At 38.2% G+C, this 19948-nt stretch overlaps 1 protein-coding gene across 1 annotated transcript in view; it reads left to right on the top strand.

The window, feature by feature from the left end:
- Positions 1 to 19948, top strand: part of NR3C2 (nuclear receptor subfamily 3 group C member 2) — a 372959-nt gene that overhangs the window by 273230 nt on the left and 79781 nt on the right.

The raw sequence follows: 19948 nt of genomic DNA, 5'->3' as shown, positions 1-19948 counted from the left end.
TGTAATAAATTGGAATAAAGATGGGGAGTAAGAGTCAAGTGTTTGCTGAGCAGTTCATTTGCTGCTTAAAAAAATAATGATTTACAGTTTGACAGAGAGGTTCTTAAAAGCTGAATTAGTAGAGCTAATAAAAGTGGCTTCATTAGAATGTGCTGCTTCATTATTTTGAAAAGAATACTTAACAACAATATAAAGGCAGTTTCTGATGTAGGTCATGAAAATAAGAAACTCCAAAATGTAATTTTTCTTCTTCCTTCAGCATACTAATGTGAAATATTTTAAATGGGAATGAAAATAAGCGTATATTGTTATCACATAATTATTTTTCATATTAAGATTAATATGTATAGGGGATCACAGTATTTAAAAGTGCGTGTCTGATGAATCCATTCATTTATTCAGCAAAAACCCATCACATGCCTCTGACCTACAAAGCATCCCATGCAATGATGTGATTGTGATAATAAGAAGGTAGGCACTGGCCTTGCTCTTTCTAGGAGCTAATCTTTAAAATGAAGAAATTTATTATAGATCTGATAAGCACTGGAAATTTAGCAAAGAGACTCGAAGAGTGCCTTCAGTGTGAATAATGGCCCAAATGCCTAGAGTTCTTTCTCTTTGCTTCAAAGTGGTATCCACAACTCCTTGGCTTCTATCTACTGGGAAAAGGTAGAGGCATCTCAGGATGGCTTCATGTGACTGTCCCTCACTGCATTGGTGGGTTCATCCCAGATGCTCCCTTTGTACATCCATCCCTTCAAATGGCCCTATGCTATCTACTGATGTGTGCATGGGTGCTGTCTGGAAAGAGCAGCTCCGCCTCATGCAGTCTTGCAGAAAGCCCACTCACCTTCCTAACTACAGACCACCTCAGTTACAATTTCAACATCTACAGTAGACAGAGTTGCTCCCTGAACTCAGAATATGAAAATCGGCCCCTCAAATTCTTACTAAAAAATGAATCCAGTTTTACTGTAAAGGTTTCTAGCTCTTGTGAAAGATACTAGGAAATGCCTGGGAGGCAGGCTAAGACTAGGGTAACCTCTTTCTAGCAGCTGACTTTCTTTCATCTCCCTTCAGCTCTGGAACCACCTGGACATATTACTGTTTCCCTCCAGAAACTCTTTGCAACTGATGGTCAGCAACTGCTAGAGAAACTGGGAGGCAAGCTTCATGAACAATTTAAAATTTTTATTTTTAGTTTATTTTAGAGATGGAATCTTGCTATGTCGCTTAGGCTGGAGTGCAATAGTGCAGTCATAGCTCCTGGGCTCAAGTGATCCTCCCGCCTCAGCCTCCTGAGTAGCTGGGACTATAGGCCCATGCCTGGCTAAAAAAAATTTTTTTAATTCTTACAGATTTCTTTCAATTCAGTTTTCTTACTCTAGCAGTCTTCAAATCAAGCCATTCTTAATTCCAAAATTAGACTATTCACAAGTAAAATTCAAACTGTTTCATCTTTATTTACATATACTACAGTAGAAAATAGAAAATAAGAAATGAAAGACATATTGGAAACATTTTCATATGTTAATTAGATATATAATGCATGCATATAAATATATATATTTTTTAAAGCAAAAGTCTTAAATCTCATGGCATTAAAAACACTTTTCCATCCTATATATACTCATAGTTTTAGATAAATAAAGTTGAGTCAGATTAGAAATTTTAAGCCAAATTCAAAAGCTTTTGTGGAGGAATGATGGGACGTCTAGGCTGTAAATAAGCTATCCTGTTGAACAGTTCTCACTGCATCTCAGAATCATCTGTCAAGTCTTTCTTTTAAACGTACTCACCCATGCCCTTGCTCCTAGAGATTCTCGCACAGTAAATCTGAATGGAGCACGGACATCCTTCCTTTTCTAGACCTCTGTTGTGCATCAGTTCACCAGGGCTAGGAACCACTGCTCCAAGGGTTGCTGACATTGGCAGCATTCTTCTTAGGATAAGAAGGTCCTTTCACTGATTTTTTTAACAGGCCTCTAGCTGTTTTTTTGTGTGTATTTTGTTTTTTGATTTAGTGTAATTTTATCTTTTTTAAGGAAATCAGTGATCAGCATTCTGTAACTATTTCTTCATTGGGAGAAGTCCCTGAATACGATGTTTCAAGTTAATGTATTTGCATTTTCCATGCCAACCCTAACATAGCCTTACAAAGGGACTTCTGACTTTGCCAGTTTTGTAGTCTACTGACTTTACCAGTTTTGTATCTCACTAATAACTTTTAAATAGATTTGATTAGCTGTACATTTAAGTGCTACAGACATTTGGACAAGAGCATTTAAAACGTGAAGATTAAGGTAGGTCCGATATCATTGGAGAGGACAAGCACTCAAACAGTGACCCTACTTCCTGGTATTGGGAAGTCAAGAGTGGGAAACAGTCTTAGGATGAAAACCGAGGAGGAGAAGGAGGGACCCCGGCATGGCTTGTGATTCATTAAGAAAGAGGAAACCAACCTGGAGATGCTACCCTAATTGCTACTTCACTTCCACTCATCTGCCCCACCTCACACCATGGACACATGTAGATATTTATACCCCCTGGGGAGATACCCTGCCCCCCACATGCTCCATCCCCAGGCTCCCGCCATGGTTGCCTTTGCTCATGCTGTTCGTCAGTACAGTCAGACAGAAATGTCTGTGCATGGCTGGTGTCTTCAGACCCCCGAGTAGATGTGTTCTCCATTCTGTTTGTTCTTCAGAGGAAATACCCTCTGGAACCACTTCGTTGTCACTCCATAGAGGTGATTTGGGTCATGCCATTGAACTTTTTTAGATAATACCTGAGCCACCGGTGACGCTATTGTTGGTTTTCCAGGTGTTTTATGGGTGAAGAAAAGTCCTTATCTGACTTCTGAGTATTATATAAGAGATTCGATTAAAATACTCTGGAGTTGAAAAACAGATCCAGAGCAAAGGAGAAATTTTAAAAGGGTTTACTTTATTTGCTTTGTTTACTCTGAGACTCACGAACTGTCCCATTCCCAGGCAGGCTTTCATATCCAGTAGCTCAGTTTTTGTCAAATCATTTGACTTATTTTTTTAATAAACAAAATCTGAAGCTTCCCTTAGGTTGCTTGAAATTCAAAACAAATGGGAATCTATGACTGAACATAAAGCAGTGAACACAATGCTAGTCTGTTTTCAACACATACACACACACCCTTTTGTCTCTGCCTTCTCCCTCACCCCTCGAAAGGTTCTGAGCCACTCCCATGAATCTTCTTGTGCTAGGAATCCTACTACCTGCCTCCCCGGCCGTCTCCACACAGTCAGGGGCTCCTCCCGCCTATGCTCCTTCTGCTTCAGTGCTGGAGCAGTTTCTGCTGTGTCAGCACTGCTGGTTTGAGTAAAAGGGCCCTCTTTGTCAGCTACAACAAGGGCCTCTCATTTGTGCCAGATACTTAGGAGGACCAAGAAGGAAGCCCCCTGGATTCCTGTGGGAATTAGTTTCCTATTGCTGCTGTAACAAATTTACCATAAGCTTATTGGCTTAAAACAACACAAGTTTATCATCTCACAGTTCTGCAGGTCAGACGTCCAAAATGAGTCAGGCTGGGCTAAACTCAATGTGTCAACAGACTATGTTCCTTAGAGGAGGCTCTGTGGGAGAATTCATTTGCTTACCCTTTCCAATATCTAGAGGCTGCCCACATTCTTTGGCTCATGGCCCCTTCTATGTTCAAAGCCAGATTAAAGGCATCACTTACACCCCTGTTTCCATCATCACATCTCCTTTCTCCTGGTCCTGCCTCCATCTTTCCCCAGTAAGGATCCTTATTGGTATGGCACACACCCAGACAATTCAGGATAACTTCCCTATCTTCAAATCCTTGGTTTAATATTCAGAGTTCCTTTTGGCATGTAAGGTGACACATTGAGAGATCCCAGGGGTTGGGAGGTGAAGTCTTCGTTATTCTTCCCACCATACTATGTAATGACCTATGTCCAACAAAAACATGTTGCCACTCTGTCACCCACCTCATTCCGCTCTCTGTCCTTACTCCCTGACACCATCCCTCTCTTCCAAGAAGTCTCTCTGTATTCTTGCTAGTTTGTGCCTTTGTCAACACAGTTCCGAAATGGCCCCTACGTGTTCCTCCCCTGTGCTAATAAATCTCTGTAACCAACTCATCACTTCCAGGTTAAGTGCACTCCTCAGAGATCAACCTTTACACAATGGGGAAAGCTTTCATTCCCTTTTAAACAGTTTTACAATGTTATATATGTTTATAATTTATTAAGACTTTTCCTATAAAGCTTTTAATGACTTCCTTAGATGGAGTTGATTAGTACCTTCTCTGTGATTCCAGAGCCTTTTTTATAGCACTCATCACATTTTTATTATAATTATTTGTTTATAGGTTATTTCTTGCCAGATAGTCTGAACTTACAAGAACAGAGTTGTCCTTTTGTCTTTCTCTTCAGAGCACTTAGCACAGTAGATGCTTATTGAATGAATGAATGAATGAATAAATGAATAAATAAACATGCCATTAAACCTTGCCTGTTTGGCCAAAAAATAATAATCATGACAAGGTTTGGCTCTGCAGTTATTAAAGACACAAAAGATTTCATTATAAAATTAGTCCTGTAACAGAGTCCAACGATGGTATTTTAACAAAGTTTTAGTGTAATATGTTTTCCATCCCTGCACCAGGACAGTGCAGTTTCCAAATTGATCCTTATTGTTGACTTATATAGCATAATTTGGCAATTTCTTAAATGATAATATACTGCAGGAAAGGCTTATATCTCTTCAGTTCTTGGCAAGGAATTCTAAGTACTGTTTGAACTTCTTGATTATGCTTACTTAACTGAAATTTTTGTCACCGGGGTGGAAGAAAATGGGGTGTTGGAATAGCTGTTGCTGCTGTTAAGGTAGGAATTTCAATCCTGGTTTGATGGTTTGTAGTGAACTTTGAACCTCATTAGGTTTAAGGTAAAAGAAAATTAGGATGAGTTGACCTAGAGTAAAGGATGGAGAAATGAGCCCCCAAAACAAATGTAAAAAAGCAAAGAATAAGAGGTAATAGAAATAAAAGAAAACCAAGAGTGAAGCAAACCCAAGATGTGTAGGTTAAGGTGAAAGGTTTAGTTGAGGAGCTTAGTGGAGTAAACCCCCAGGGATTACCAACTAAATTATTGGAATCCACAGTTTCTAGAATACATGTAATCCAAGGTCAGAGTCAGGGATCTGTACTGATTTCAGGTGGGAGGAGCACCTGTCTTCCCAGGAACTTTAAGATTGACAGGAAGCCTAATCCCTTGCCTGGGTGGCCACTTGAGTAGAGTGGAAATAAGCAGTGCTATGTTTAAGACCATGAACACAAAGACAGTAGTGCAGCTCCACTTCTGGGAAATAGAGAAGCCTTCCAGCTGAAAAAAGAGAGCATTATCAGGCTGGACCTATAAGGCAGCAATACTGGGTCCATGGCCTGTTAGGAACTGGACCACACAGCAGGAGGTGAGTGATAGGCGAGCTCCGCCTTCTATCAGATCAGCAGCTGCATTAGATTCTCATAGGAGCATGAACCCTATTGTGAACTGCACATTCGAGGTACCTGGGTTGCGCGTTCCTTATCAGAATCTAATGCCTGATGATCTGAGGTGGAACAGTTTCATCCCAAACCATCCTTCCCATTGCTGTCCAAGGAAAAAATGTCTTCCATAAAACCAGTCCCTGGTGCCCAAAAGGTTGGGAACCACTGCTATAAGGCATTCATCCCTGAGAAAAATGTGTGCCTAGATAACTGAGGAGTGTGAAGCTGCACTCGTAATTGAAGTAACTCTGTAGAGCTCATACCTGGAAATTCCTTCACATTGCAATCATGTTTAATTGTACACTTAAATTGGCATGGGATAGGGAAAGAGGTGCAACTTTCAAAGATGAGACATAGACTGTAAACCTAGGGGTGTGGACCTTTTTACCTCCAGGTGGTGTCAGCAGGAAGTTGACCCTGGGGACCAGTAGCAGCAACACAGCTGAAGGAAGTGTGCATTTAGGGGAAGCCCTGTTCTATCACAGGAACAAATATTCTTTTGAATGGATGGCTAGTAAGGAAGCGTGTTGTAGAAACCCAGCTTGAATTTTGATGTGAATGTGAGTGTTGAGATCAACCAGTCATTACTCATTTTTTTATGAGTGTAATAACATCCAGGATATGTGCTTGTCAGTCAGTACATATGCCCTTTGGGTGTGGCAGGTTACTTGGCCATGTCTTGTGATAATAAACCTGATATTATGATTACACTAAACTTTGAGTATTTCTCTAGTGGACTGTGTACCTGTGCTTGTGTTGCTTGTAAATTATGTTTGTAGTTTAAAAGTGTGGTCCTACTACTAAGACTTTGGCATCTAGGAAACTAAATGTAAGTTTTAAATAAATATATTTAAAACATATTCCAATATCTTACAACACCCATTACATATTTATGGAATTTTTTAATAGAATCCACCCAGCTATAAAGCATGGGGGTAGGAAGTGAACGCTCCATCGAAGGGCAGTGGCCAGTCCAGGTCGAGCTGTTTGTTGCCATGCCAAAGGGACTGGCCAGTTTCAGGTCTAGCTATTTGTTGGAGGTATTGCCAGATTCAAAAAAAATTTTTTTCAAGCAGTGTCAGAAGTGCAAATGTTTGTGTGAAATATGCTAAATGTTGAAAGATGAAAATGAATTTTTTTATTACGCTGAGTTCACTTTCCAGTTTATGACTTCTGCTATTAAGGAAACTAACTTTAGGAGCATAATGAATTAGCACGCTTCTTATTTCAGTTTTCATTTGACCATTTTTTATATACCCAAGAGATTTCATGATCTTTCTAGTTCACTGTTCTTGCTTTAACAACTTCCTTAGTATAGAACAGTGAATCTCAACCAGGGGTGGTTTTATCCCTGGAAGGGACATTTGGCAAATTCTGGAAATATTTTTTATCGTCACAATTGGAGGTTGGGGGATTGCTATTGGCATCTTTCGGGTAGAGGGCCAGGAATGCTGCTAACACTGTGCAATGCACAGGACCGTTTCTGCACAAAGAATTATCCACCCCAAAATGTCAATAAAGTTGAGAAACCGTGGTGTAGACCAAATTTTTAATACCTGTCTTTCTTTCTCTCCCTCCCTCTCTTCCTTCCTGTTAACAAACCATCTTTTCTCAGTTTCTCTGTTTCTCCTGTTTTCTGTAATCTCATTCAGAACCTTTCGGTTGATAGTTCTCAATTCCAATGTGCAGGAAAAATCACATGGGAAGTTTGTTAAAAATGAAGACTCCCAACCTCCACTGGTAGATACTCTGCCATGTGTACTTTGGGCAGCCCAAGATTCTGCATCTTGAGTAAGCCCTGAGGTGATCATAAGGAAGCTCACCCATTGACCAGAGTTTGAGAAGCAGTATGACCATCTCTGTTTTCAGTCTTTGGCTTTATGTGTTTCATCTTTGTTTAGATCTTTTGTCATTTGAACTTCTCAGTTATATCCCATTACTTTTATTAAGCCCTTAAAATATCCATAGCTTCTAGTAGTTATTTATACTTTGGGAAGTAAGTAAATTAAAGCATAGTTGAGGATAAAGAGATGAATATATATATATATATTCATATATATGATTTTATATATACGTAATCATAAATCATATTTGATCCTTATGAGTTGTTGAAGTAGCTACATAGTGTATCTTACCAGGTTCGTTTCCCAAATTTCTAATTTCTTTTCTCAGTCTTTTTTGTAATATATTATATGTGTTTCTCAGAAGTTGGTTGATACAAGCTCCCTGCAAATACAAGATTAAAATTTTGTTTAGCTTTTTAAGCATAGGAACCAAGTGGAAAAAAAAAAAGTGTGGACTATAACAGCTGATAATATTGAGAATAATTTATGTAAGTGATGTCTTAACCAAACTGATGTTAATGTTATGAAAGACTAACTTTCCAGAGAGATGAGTTTAGGCCGTGTACAGTGAGGGCAATATGGTCATCATAGATCTATTCATCCAAATGCTGCTTGGTATTTAGAAAAACTGATTTTATGCCACCGTAGTGACCTGCCTTCAGGGGCTTCAACTTGTATCTAACACTCACATGTTATCGTATATTGATTTCAATTCACAGGGCTTTGATAGTCAGGTCTACAACAGTTCTTTAGTGTCTCCTTGAAATTTACAGTTAGAGTAGTGCATGGTAATTACTGGGTGCTTTATGAAGGCATAGTGTTGGTATGTGATTACCAAACATAAGCACATTCCAAACATAGGCACATCCCACACAGGTAAGACAACTCACTGGCTATCTGCTAACAAGCTGGCCACCAAGAGTCATGGATAACTTTGTCATCCAACTTTGTAGCTTCTCACAGTAATTCTGGAGAAACTATTTTGTAAAAAGCTGAAATTCCATTTGGATAGTTTTGTGTTTATGCCAAATTAAACAGATATTACAATGGCTGTTGGATGGCCTTGGGAGAGGTTTTTGGCCTTCCCCTCATAATTTTCACCAAATGCCTTCCAACCTATCCTAAATAAATATCAATAAATGTCTTATGAAGCAAATGTGTTTTCCCACATTTCTCTAAGTCCCTTCTACATAACAGTTCTGATACTGACACTGCTAACAGGCTGCTAAACTTGAAATGGTGGGTCTCTGTGTACATGCTACCTCTTTCAGCTGGAACCCTGGCAAGCCAGTTCATCTTTCTGGAACTTTATTTCCTCTCATTTAAAATAGATTAAACTGTGTGTTTTATGAGGTCCTTTCTGGGTCTAGAAGGCTCTCATTCTCTTGGTGTGCTCACAATTTGTGTACTAAAACCTTGACTTGATGATGAGCATTTGGGGCAGGGAGAAATTAGTCTTTCTCTGCATCACTTCCCTTTCCATAAGGAAGGGAGAGTCAAGGTCAAAGACACTTTCCATCATTCCACCCACAAAAAGGAACCCATGCTGCGTGGCTCATTTAATGATGTTTATTGGGCCCTAAGATTAAGTGTATAGACTGCCTCTTTCCCTGGAGTCTGTTTCTGGAGTATGGTTCTGTGAAGCTAAAGGCCTCTTTTCTTTTTGGCTTCTCCCTGTTTCCTCTCTCTTTAGACTCGCTCAAGGTTGGAAGTGGTAGGATTGCCTGCTTGTTTGCTGCCCAGCCAGAGAAAACAACATTTGGTCTCCCTGGCCACAGGACTGTCAGATCCTCTGCTCCTGTAGTTGGCTTTGCTTCTTGGAGGTTGCTTGACCTACTTTTGTTATTAGCGTAATGCTGGGTTGAGCCTTGCCTGGAATTGTTTTCTAGGTAGACTACTAGCATAGTTCATTGGGGTCTGGGGTGAAACCTAACATCCTCTCTTTCCAAAATGGTGGCTGTGGTTATCATATCAAGAAATGTAACCTGGTTTAGAGGGTCAGCAAAGCATTCATTTATTTGTTTATTTGCTCTTTCTTTCCCTTTGTTCAGTAAGCACTTATTTAGTGCCTACTGTGTGTCATGCAATAAAATACTTAGATAAGTTCTAAGCATAATACTTCAGAAACTGAACAAACGAGTATAGAGCATATCATGTTGGGCATTCATGGCCTTATGATTTTTATCCTCTATGATCATATCTATAAAGGGAGAATATCTGAATATAAAAGAGAATGTCTAATCTTAACTGTGGGTCCGAAAAAAATTGCTAAAGGATAAAAATGCTCTAAAGGGAAGGTTATATAGACTTTTGTTAGTCCCATTTACATTTGGGGGTTGAAATTATTATGAGGGTTAAGAATAGAGTTTTACATAGTACGTGAGTTAGAACCACATCACCCATTTTAAAATCATAGCACGAGGTTGGCCTTATTCCAAGTCAGCAGTGAAGAGCCGATCCTAGTCAAGAGCTTCACTGGAGTGACAGCCGTGACCACCTTGTGACACCAGGAGAGGCTTGTCCTTACACTAACAAAGCCATCAGTGAAATCATTCATTGAAGATCCATCATTCTTTGGGCCTAGGAATATAAGTGTGAAAATCACCACACCCAGCAGACTTTGTTTTAAATGAAGGGAAACCTACCATTAGAACATAAGCAGAATAGTAACAAGTAAGTGGTAAACAACTTGAGAGAAGAAACGAAAACTGTTTTGTTTAATTTCTGGACTATCGATGTGATGTTACTTTAAAAATTAATAGCGATTTAAATGTGAATTACAGCCCCAAATCTCCCCACCAAAAAACTTTCAGATATGTCCCAGCTGCCCTTCCTGAACTACCCACATTAAAATTTCCAGAAGTCCTCCCAGGACGGGTCCTTCACAGCTTTGATGGATAACGGCTGACTGTTTCTATCCAAGTCTATGGTTCAATCTCATATGAATGGAAAATACAGATTATAAGGAATCACTAAAAATAAAAAAAAAACTTTAATGTTAAACTGTCCCTAAAAGCTTATTTTCAGTGAGCTGGTATCTTATGTATTAAGAACTTTCTTAAATTCTCTCTTGGACCGTTTTCCTTTAGGATGGTAGGGTATGACTAAATGATAGAAATACGAAGAATACTTTTGAAACTAAAATGGGAAGCACATTCTTTTAAAGAGGCATTTATTCAGCTTGCTGTGCAGAATTAGATTTTGAGAGAGTCACCAAAGCTCTGGAATTTACACTGTGGCAGAATACCAAATGAAAAAATAGAAGTTAATCTTGTAAACAAAGCTGGGCAGGGCAGGGCAAGCCTGTGTGTCTGCCCCCATTCTGGCCACTCTGGCGTGGCCCTGCTCACCACCAGGTCCTCGGCAGTGCCCTGAGACCTGACAGCACAAGACATCATCAAAGTGCCTCAGGATGCTGCAATACCAACCCTGTGTGCAGAGACAAGCTGGAATCCAAACAGGAGAAGCAACTGCAAGACAATACTTCTTCAAAAAAGGCCATTTTGTTTGGCTCTGCTTTATCTGGGAGTTTGCAGACCAATTCAGTCTGTATCCTGAAGAGATCCCAGCCTAGAAAAATAACTTTTTTTGAAATACATGCATCATTGGCTACTATTGATTCTTAATTTAGACTAATTTTGATATGCTTATCCTTTTTTATAGTAGTACTAGTTTCTGACTTGAAGATTGTTTAAAAATTCTGCTTAGCTTCTTTTGTCTTGCGTTTGTAAAATGTTCTTAATAATAGAGTGATAGTAATACAGAAATACTGTATTACTGTATTACAGAGAGTAACTCAGAAATACAGACTGGTAAAGCAATTGTGAAAAATATTTTTGTATCAATTCACAGGATTATTATTTTGTTTGGTTATCTGACTCATCAGTTCTTTTCTTACTAAGCAATTTTATAGCTTTTAATGATTCAGTTATAATCGCAGCATTAGTATTCTTGAGTAAAACTCAGTTTTCTTTTCATATAAATAATATAAAGGATTACTTATGATTTGATTATAATTAGGGTGGTTTTTGATAATATATGTTGTTAAGTAATAGTTCTTTAAGAAATAGTTAAAATTGTAATGATGTAGCCATAAGTAATTTATTTCACAGAAAGACTGTTGAACTAAGAGGGAAGAAATATTTTGAAGAAAATTAATATTGGAGACAAAACTGCTCTCCTGGTGTGTATATTTTTTTATTCCTCATTAAGAATTTTTATTTCTTAGTACACAAAATAATCATTAAAAAATTCTGAAATTACATTTAGGCAACTTCCTTAGCTGTCTTAGAAGTCTTGGGTACTTCCAAGTCACTGGGTATAATCAAGGGACCAAGATGTGGAAACCACTGCACTAAAGTAGCAACAAATGTTTAGAGGAAGAACAGAATAATTTAAACAGCCCTAAAAAGTAATGTGCAAACAAATGTACGTGTATTATAGTTTAAATATTCTTTAAGTGCTTATTAAAGGAATCTTTCGCTTAAATTTTTGTTTTGTAAAACTATTACTTTTTGTAACTATTCCCCTCATCTATCTGTTTGGTAAGCTCTTATTTTTGTATATCATATTTGCTTAATATGGACCCTGCTTGAGTTGACTTGACAGTTTGAGGAGGTATGCGCAGGGCTCTTCCTGGGACTTTTCTACCACTGTGGATTCCAGCATTTAACTAGTTATTTTCAGCCCAAGTCTAGTGAAGATCATGCTAGAACTTGGGAAGGCCTAGTAAACTAAGCTGAGTGCTGTAGTCCATTTCCAGGTCACTGCCTTTTGCCTCTTTCTCGTACCTTATTCACCCCTGTGACCTTGTTAGAACAGTAATGTTTCTTCATAAAACATTCTTAATGAGTCTATTTACCTTGCATGCTCAATGAGATCGTGTTTCATGTAATAAATTCTCAGCTGAAACATATGCCAAGAAGGCAGCCCGTGAAGCTGTTAAAGAATTAACTTTTTAACTGAAGGAGGGGCCATTTGCTGTGGGACTACAGCTATCATAGTGCTATTTTTCTTATTTTAAATGTACTATAAAACTACTTAGAGGTTTTCTTTTTTGCTTGTTTGTTTTACACATGTACATGCATCAATCTTCAGCATAGTTATCCTCAAAGAATAGGAATTTACAAAGCAGATACTCTATTTTCTAAAGAATATAAATTTGATTTAGATATTTACATCTAAATAATGATATATTTGTCTGAAGAACTTACTAGTTGCAGCGGAGCTCAGGAACTTTATTTTTAATAAAAGAAGTAGTAGGTTCTTTCCTTAGTAAGTTCTATTTTTTATACCGACTAGATTGATTTCTGCATTGTTAAATTCTCCTCCATTAGAATCAAGGTGTCATAACAGGGAGCAAAAGCAAAAAGCCTGAGCTGTGTGTAACAGTAAAATAGCCTTCCAGTGTGAAGAAGTTGACTGTGCTGCCCAGGGAGTTAGAAGTGAAAACCTCTTGTGTATTGGCACAGGTTGTTACAAGCCTCCTATTTAAAAGACTAATCTCTGTAAACAGAGGTGATCCAGTGGTGACCTTAGAGATAATTTAGAAAAGTCATTTTAGCTGTCGATCCTCTTCTCACCCCCTTTGACCTTCTGATTAGGTGTCATTAGATGTTGTCTGCAAATGTAATGGGATTTCTCTATTGTAGTGTTTCATGTCATTACAATAAGTCACTTCCCTCTAATGCTACTTACAATTTTTGCATACGTCACTTTACCCCTCTGTGCACGGTGATAACACAGTACCTACCCCATAGTGTGCTTATGAAGACATTGAATGGGATATTTCTAAAAGCTGTTATCTTAGTTCTTGACATACAAATTATTGATTAATGATAGCTCTTTACTATTTTCACCACTAATAAAATAATGTAATCTCAAGATTACAAGAAACCAAAGAGTGTGTTTTACATATAGGACTGAGTAAACAACTTGCTGTATAATGGTGAAAGTCCTTTTTTTCTTTTCTTTTTTTTTTTTTTTTTTTTTGGAGATGGAGTCTTGCTCTGTCGCCAGGCTGGAGTGCAGTGGCGTGATCTTGGCTCACTGCAAACTCCACCTCCCAGGTTCATGCCATTCTCCTGCCTCAGCCTCCCGAGTAGCTGGGACTACAGGTGCCCGCCACCAGGCCCAGCTAATTTTTTGTATTTTTAGTAGAGACGAGGTTTCACCGTGTTAGCCAGGATGGTCTTGATCTCCTGACCTCCTGATCTGCCTGCCTCGGCCTCCCAAAGTGCTGGGATTACGGGCATGAACCACTGCACCCGACCAAAACTACTTTTTTTAAAAGGAGGGTGGGGGTGGGATAGAGCGAAGAAGAGAGCACAGAGGACGTTAGGTGTTTGGTTTTTTCCCATGGTGCTGGACATTCTCTCAAGCAGGCATTCTGAGATCACAGTCTCTGCCCTTTGTGCATATTTTGGAAACATATTTCTGAAATTATCTTTTACCACACATATAAGTATAAGGGATTTATTTCTGTTTTTCAGAAAAGTATGAACCAGAGAGATTTCTTTCAGGCAAATGTAAGTCTGGAATGTACATCAGAGAGTCTTACTTACTTGCATTGTAGGGCCACCAGATCTCAATAACTCATTTAATCACTTTCTTCTACCTTAGGGCAGAACTGCCCTCAGACAAGCAGGATGCCTATCTACCTATTATCTTAGAATTTTTAGAAAAGAATAGTACATGTTCTTGCTAGTAGTACATTCCAAGCTTTCTCTGTAACACATTCCAGAATGCTGGGAGGAAATTCTCCTAATGTCTAATCTAAATCCCTTCTTCTGCCCTTTAAACCCTTCATATCTTATCTTGACCTCAGTGGAAATAGAAAGTAGATGCTCCCCATGATTTAGCCAATGTCTCTTTAAGTTTTTGAAACTGTCATTGGGCTTCTCATAGACCTCATCCTCTACTCTGGAATAAGTCAACCTCAGTCTTTTCCACGTTTTTTTCTTTCAGAAGCATGTTTTGTTCAGAGCTTTGCGGGTAGAGGATTTGTCATTTTGTTACTCCCTTCTGATACTCCTCAAGGTCTATATCAGCACAACAGTGACAGGGCCCAAGTAGAAGTTGTCATGCGTAATCAATCCACCCTGGCAGGGAGGCACCAGCCACCTCTCTGCCTCACCACTGCTGCAGTTCTTCCTAAGAGGTGCCGGAGGGCACTTCAGAATTATAGGGCAGCCTCAGCCCCATGCCACACAGTCCAGCGGTGGTCTGTCTTGTTTTCATTCAAAACCAGTCAGGCCTTGAGCACAAGAAAGCTTCAGAAGCTTTCTCCATTGCCCAGAGATGATTACCAGAAGCTATTTCTCTGATGTTCTGAGTTTCCTCTCCCCCTGAGGTTCTTCTTTGATCTAATGAGGTCCCCAGCCTGGCCAGACCTCGACGTGTTGTCTCACCCTGAAAACCCCTTCTGTGTGCACACATTCCTGAGTTTGATTGGCATTAAGAAGGGGAGGGGGGATGAAAAATGTACATATTAGAGGAGCAAAAAGAATATAGCTACAGAAATTACAAATGCCATAAAAGTAATCATGGTCACCATCTGTCTAGCCCAGGAGAACCTTGGAAACATCTTCCCAGCTTTGTCCCTATCTGACTTCCTGTCTGTCTCCAGTGGGGAGGGTATCATATTTCTGTCATGGGAAATCATCTTCCAGAAACTTGTTATTGTCTCGGTAAAATCATAGAACCCCTATTCTGACTCCCTCAGATTCCCTTGAGCCCCTCTGCCCAGTTCTGACTTCTGACCTAAGGGATTATCCTCTTAGGTGGATCAATGGCACTTGACTCCAGGTGGATCCCCATACAGCAAAATGTCGTGGTCCTCATAGACCTTCAGTGTAATCTGCCTCACACCAAAAGCAAACCATGGCTTGGTGGAAATTACTACAGAGGGGACAGGATAGTGTGAGCTCCCTATAGTTTCTCCCCCTATAGAGAGAAAACAACTTCTCTCTGCCATTGTCTTTCTCTCCAAATATATTGTAAATGCCAATGACCCAAAACTTATCATAGCCAGTTTTATAAACCTAATTACTTTATTATGTATCTATTCAACTTCCCTAAGATTGTAATCTCTTATCAGGGCTCAGATCTTGTTAGTCAGCATTACATTGCTCACAAACTGGTTACTTCTTATACAATGGGTGGATATTAGTTATTTGCTAAGTAATAAACTTATTATATAACAATTGCAACAAAGTTATATTTATTATAGATACAGATGCACATATCTGTGGATAGCTTTACACACACATTAAAATGTTATATATGAGATTGAGGTGGGCTGATCACCTGAGGTCAGGAGTTTGAGACCAACCTGGCCAAACATGGTAAAACCCTGTCTCTACTAAAAACATAAAAAAATTAGCCAGGTGTGGTGGTAGGCACCTGTAATCCCATCTACTCGGGAGGCTGAGGCAGGAGAATTGCTTGAACCCAGGAGACAGAGGTTGCAGTGAACCAATACAGTGCCACTGCACTCCAGCCTGGGCAACAGAGTGAGACTCCATCTCAAAAAAAAAAAAAAATGTAATATATGGATACCCACTCATTTGGAATATCCTTTAAAGTGATCAAAGGTTGAGTTTGTGTTTGCCTCATGTTTTCTATGTCTGTGCATGTTTCCTATGTCAACAAAATCAATAATGTATGTTAACTTGTTAAATTATATAGATTAGTCTGAGAATATTTGGAGACACTTTTAAAAAAACAACTTGTATTCAACTTTCTTAACCACTCTAAGAGTATTTATAAACAATTGAAATGCTACTTCCTTATAATCAACTGACAAGTTTTTTTATTGCCCTAGGACCCAGTTCTGCTGGTGTTTATTGCATTGGGATTGACTTAGATGATCTTTTCCCTATTAGTGCACATTAGCTGTTAAGCCTGTAGAAGGATGACATTGCTTCCTTTGGTTTCATGGCCAGATTACTTAGTTGCCCCCTATCTTTGAGAGTACTCCTCCTCTGGCAGTAGAAAAGCAAAGAGAAGTCATGCAGATAAAGAGATAAGGAAGACAGGAAAGCACAATTAGGGTTATTGGGCTGAAATTCGTGCCCCCATGTATGAGGGTGATGGGAGAAATGGTCTGTTAAAGAGGATAGTGGGTGGTGGGGGCAAAGGGGGAGAATGCTGTTACTGTTTCGTGGGCAGTAATTACATTTGGCCTATGAACAGAAAAATACATATTTTAATATAACCTCAATGTAGCCTCTCTAATGTTTATTGCCAAGACCTAAAATTTCGAGACATGGCATGAAGTATTTCTGCAATGACAGAATTCTCACTTTATTTTTTTCTAATGAAATACTGTAATTGAACAAAATTCCATATTCTACTATATATCACTCTTTTACTATACTCCAGAGGGAGAAAGTTGTCCTGATGACCATTTCTAAGACTAAAGAATCTTTACATGGTGAAAGTCCTAGCCAGCCATCATTTGGCCACAATGGTGGCTTATCAAAAGGGTATGTAGCAGGTCATACCAGCCTCAGGAGGTGGAGCAAAGCAAAAAAGGAAGTCTTGCCATGTCATGTTTCAAAGCTCTTGTGAATGTTGAGATCTCATTAGAAATCTTTCAGTTTTAATAGAGTCCCACCAAGATGTGCTCTGCCTGCTCTTTTGCAGGTTGGTCAGGATAGGAAGCAGGGCCTCCCCAATGCTAGTTCCTCAGGGAACAATTCACGAGAATCTAAGGAGTTGTCTCCCAGCAGTGCCAGGAAAGACAGGCTGCCAAAATGTTACTAGTAATTAAGGACTAGGCACCTGAGGGCAGCAACTAAGCACGTACTAGTTATTATAACATCCAGGTAGAACAAGTGAAACTCCTCTTTTAGGTGAGTTTAATTGGGACTGGGAAACATTTACAGTCACATTAATGTATACTGCACGTGCACACACACAGACACACACACAGCTACTGTTGCTGGCAATGGAGAAAATGGTGTTTGTGTCTGGCCACCTAGGAACATGAGATCACAAAGCACAATGGCCATTAAGTCAATATTGATTTAGTAAGGTGCTAAACAGTGGTTAAGTTCCCAAATGTATGCTCAATGATGCTTTTGGATAATAGAAACATGTTCCTTAAGTATCTTCAGCCAACAGTGTTCCTGTGTAATTAGCAAACATCTTAATTATACACTTGGATTTGAAGCTTATGCTAGCTAATCTTAAAGTATGAAAATTAAACAAATTAGATAAAGAGAAAAGGTTTGGAAGAGAGACTGCATGTAGCATGGAGGTTAAGAGCGTGAACTCTGAGCCATAGCTGGATTCAAATCTCACCCTGGTATTTACTAGCTCTGCAATATGAAAAAGTACTTAATCTCTGTGTTTCAGTTTTTTCACCTGAAAAATGAAAATAGTGCCTCTCATAGGGTCTTGGTGAGCATTGGAATGCTGAAAACAAGTTAAAGCTCTTTAAAACTGTGCTTGGAACGTGAAATTTTAAATATATTTAGCTTATTTTAGATACGGTATTTTAAGAGTAATAATTCCACAAATGGGTCATTACACAGTAGAAATTTTGAAAAGGAATAGTAATTAATTCAGAAATTTTATCATAAAATCTCAGAAGCTTGCTCGTATTTCCCACAGGGAAGTAAACTAATACTTTATATATGTAATAGTTTGTTAATGTTTATTAAAATTTGAAAATAAGGTAAATTTATTCAACAAACATTTTTATTGGGTACCCATAAGCATCATGGGAAGTGATATGATGTCATAGGGATACATAAGACATTATTACCCACTTTGAAGAGCTTAAATTTTACAATACAGCATGTATTAGAACAGTATAAAATATTCAAGCATTTTAGAAACATTACTTTGATATAAATATAATTAATTAAGTAACCATATTTTTGGTCCTTTTAGGAAAGATATTGGGTAAATACACATGGCCAAAGATACACTGGAGATATTTATTACCTTGAACTATTGGAGTAAATATGGATTATTACTCAATTTCAAGTGTCCTACGTATATTCACAAAATCACAGTATAAACTTAAATGTACCTGAAATGCTAAATGTGATGTCGATAATCCGCTCCCTAGGTTTATGCTACAGACCACAGCCTTGTGTGTAAGTGCTGGAGAATATGTTAAGTATTCTTCATGATATTTCCTATCATTGACCTTAAATCAGCCGTGAGAATAAGCACAACATTGTAGACTGAAAGCCTAAAGCAATATGAATTTTATCACTAATTTGCAAGCAAATATCACTTTCAATAAAATTTGAAAATATCACCCTTGGCTGTTTCTAGTCAATTAAATTATGGTTATCATCAGATGTGGTCCCATAAAGGATGAGAACATTTTAATGTGCTGGAATATTTTTAATGCTTACAAAATTATGGGGGAAGAATGGAAGTGACATTGACATATTGTTTCAGATGTTAATAATAATTTCCAACATGTTTTTATTTGTCATACCCATTTAGTTCTCTGAGAGATAAGAGAGGGAAACTTTGTCATGCCCATTTTTCAGATGAATCCGTTGAGACTTAGAGGAGAGTTTATCTAATTGCCCAAAAGACAGATTAATGCTATTGAGGATTTTCTTAAGCTCTGATAGAGTCATCAGTTGACTGTGTTTTTAGATTACCTGGGTGCTTGGTTCTTTTCTGTTTTGTCTAGTTTTTGAGGCACTTTGCTGAGTATTTTTCATTTGCCCACTCATCCATTCATCAGAAGTATCTGGGTTACTAGTGCCGGTTACTGGTGCCTGGGCAGCATCTTCCATTAACATACGTGAATATGATACATCTGCTTTTCCTTGATAAACAGTTCTAAAAATCAGGTATCTATGCCTCAAATCTTTTATTAAAGAGACAGTCTATAATTATTGAAGTTTAAAATTTTTGTTAATATTCAACTTCTTCAAGACAGTAGTTATGTCTTATTTATCTTTTAAGCCTGGTTCCAATATTTAATATAGCTTTTGTTGTTTGATGGCTTATCTTTTATCTGAATTGTAAGATTTTCTGTGATGAATGTGATATTAGTGGCTATAATTGTAAACACAAATTACTCTATTTTTAAATCAAGTTAATTGGTATAACATAGTCCTATTCTACGTTAAATTTGTGTCCTGTAAGTACTCATGACTGTTAGGATTAAGTAGAAGGTGTCTGTTTTCTTCAAGAATTTTTAAATAAATTGAAATGTTACGTTTGTAATATAAGTAATTCTCACATACCTAAGCTCAGTTTGGCGCTTCTGAACTTTTTTTTTTTTAACCCGATCTGTCTTCCCAATTATCTATCCATCTACCCATCTACCTCCCAACCTTCCCACCTCCCCTACCACCTCCATCATATTCGCATATGAAGTAATTTACCCTTCCTTTAAGCTCTATTTCAGATATACAAGATATGTGATCTTATATTTCTTAAACTTTCTGGTCTCTGTTTCCTTATTCTACAATGAGAATCATAATAGAATCTACTCATAAAAGTATTAAATTGGTTAATTTATATAAAACATTTAGAACAGTGCCTGGTGTTAGTTAAGCATTCAATAAAT

The sequence above is a fragment of the Rhinopithecus bieti genome, unplaced genomic scaffold, assembly GCF_001698545.2.
Source record: "Rhinopithecus bieti isolate Rb0 unplaced genomic scaffold, ASM169854v2 scaffold_32105, whole genome shotgun sequence".
NCBI lineage: Eukaryota > Metazoa > Chordata > Mammalia > Primates > Cercopithecidae > Rhinopithecus > Rhinopithecus bieti.
The sequence above is the reverse complement of the archived record's forward strand: the minus strand, read 5'-3'. Positions and strand labels throughout refer to the sequence as shown.